The sequence below is a fragment of the Formica exsecta genome, unplaced genomic scaffold (genome assembly GCF_003651465.1).
Source record: "Formica exsecta isolate Colony F162 unplaced genomic scaffold, ASM365146v1 C16450924, whole genome shotgun sequence".
NCBI lineage: Eukaryota > Metazoa > Arthropoda > Insecta > Hymenoptera > Formicidae > Formica > Formica exsecta.
This window is the reverse complement of record NW_021848254.1, coordinates 1-1,996: the sequence shown is the minus strand read 5'-3', so window position 1 is coordinate 1,996 and position 1,996 is coordinate 1. Positions and strand designations below refer to the sequence as shown.

Sequence of the window (1,996 nt, the reverse complement as noted above, 5' to 3'; positions counted from 1 at the left end):
TATATATATATATAATATTATATTGTATATATATATGTGTATATATATATATGTGTGTACAATATTATTAATACTCTAACTTTCACTAGACACTTTAACGCGATCGATGCATGCAAATTGCCGTAGGCACTTATGTCATAATAAAATTCGTTCAATTCATTATTGTTATATTGTACATGTTATTCCATTTCGTGAGGTTTATTTGATCCTTTTCAATTTTTTTAGTTTGTATTTAAACGTTCGCGCATAATATCTTTAGTTAGATGCTTTCATAATTATGAAAGCATCTTATTATTCACAGCTGCCTTTCAATTTCGTTTGATATAGACATATACATAAGCAGGGAAATATATATGAATTTGAAGAGTTTTGACTGTCTGCATTTTAAATTGATAGAAAATTTGTTTCTATGCCAATTTGAGTGTATGCACAGTTTAAAATAAATTTGTGACTTAAAAATGACGTATATATGCGTTTTATTCGAAAGTAACTATTAAACTAATGGATGAAAAATACTAGGTATCATGAAAAAAATAAATATACGATTCCTGAAGTATGTATGTTGGACATTATATATATCTTATCATTCATTAATGTGAATGACTGTTGCGAGGCATATATAATGTACGATGTATGTAGCGATTTCGAATGATACAATTATTACATTGTGAATAACATCCTTCGAAGCAGTATTTAGATTTGTTGGACGAAAATTACATTATAAATCTAGAATCATGATCTCATGTGGTATATATATATATAAAAAAAATCTTATGTATACTCAAATAAACTTGAGCAATATTAATCTAATTTTTTACTAATTCATGTATGTGATTGATTGTACATATTGGTGAAGAATGTTTGGAAAACTATGCGGCTTCAATATTCCATTGAGATGTAAAGTCTCGAATTCCCAATCGTTTTTGCTATTTCTTCTAAATAATTTTCAGTATATGTGTATATATGGATGTACGTAATGCATGTATGTCCTATGTACGTTTATCTATATGTCATTATTTGTGTGTGTATGTATATATATATATGAATATCTACAATATTTAACATAAGTTACAGAATGAAGAATGCTGTAATTATTGAATTTCATTTAGGCAATAAATCTAACCTATCAATATAGCGCGTTCATAAAAATCAAATATAAAAATTATACTACAGTACTCTTATACTCGGCTCTCCATTTTCATAGTTCCATTCGCTGGTTGAGACGCGATTGTAACTTCACTGATTTCGTCCGTTTCCGATTGACTCGATGTGTCAGAAGCGTCGTCTATTTCCTTTCTCTAAATTTAAATAAGAGGAGCGTTTTTTATTTCATACATATATGGAATCATAAGAGTATATGTATGATGTCGTAAGAGAGAAATATACCATATTATTTATAAAATTGAATTATCAATCGCAAAAAATCAAACGTGACTTAAACAAGTTGAATTTTAAAAAACAATTAAAAAATGTGCTTAATGTATGTTTAAATAATGTATGTATAATATATGTCTACGTGGCATATTTGTTTGCAAATATATAATAATGTATAATTAATAAGTTTATATCTTCTTGCAGTTATTTTTCATATTAGAATTCATGTCATGTGAAAATAAAAAAATTTAATTTTCTTACTTTTTGGGAATGTTGTATATTACGAAGAACCCTTTGAACATCCGGATTACTCTCTAAAGTGGAGGTCTGACTGGACGGAGGATGTGAGTATTCAGAAGTATTTTCTTCATCGGAAGCTAATGTCCCTTGCATTCTTCCAGGTATTGTTGGCTTAGATCTTCGTAATCTGCAGCCGGGACCAATTGGTTTCCTTGCGATACTATTTAATAGAATATTTACAATATAACAACTATTTTTTTATAAGAGCAAACATTTTTCAATACCCGCGTTAATATTGTTCTAAAAGATATAAGCAATTTTATTAAAAAAGTTCTTTATAATATATATACAGGGTGTCCCAAAGCACCCTTGACAACGCTCG

The 1,996-nt window shown here is 28.2% G+C and overlaps 1 long non-coding RNA gene across 1 annotated transcript; it reads right to left on the bottom strand.

Annotated features, from left to right (window-relative positions):
* Positions 1–224: 224 nt before the first annotated feature.
* Positions 225–1,888, bottom strand: LOC115245641. The gene is made up of 2 exons (XR_003885576.1): positions 1,636–1,888; positions 225–1,298 (listed from the first exon to the last, which is right to left on the bottom strand). It is a non-coding gene; the product is annotated as an uncharacterized LOC115245641 (long non-coding RNA).
* Positions 1,889–1,996: the final 108 nt, after the last annotated feature.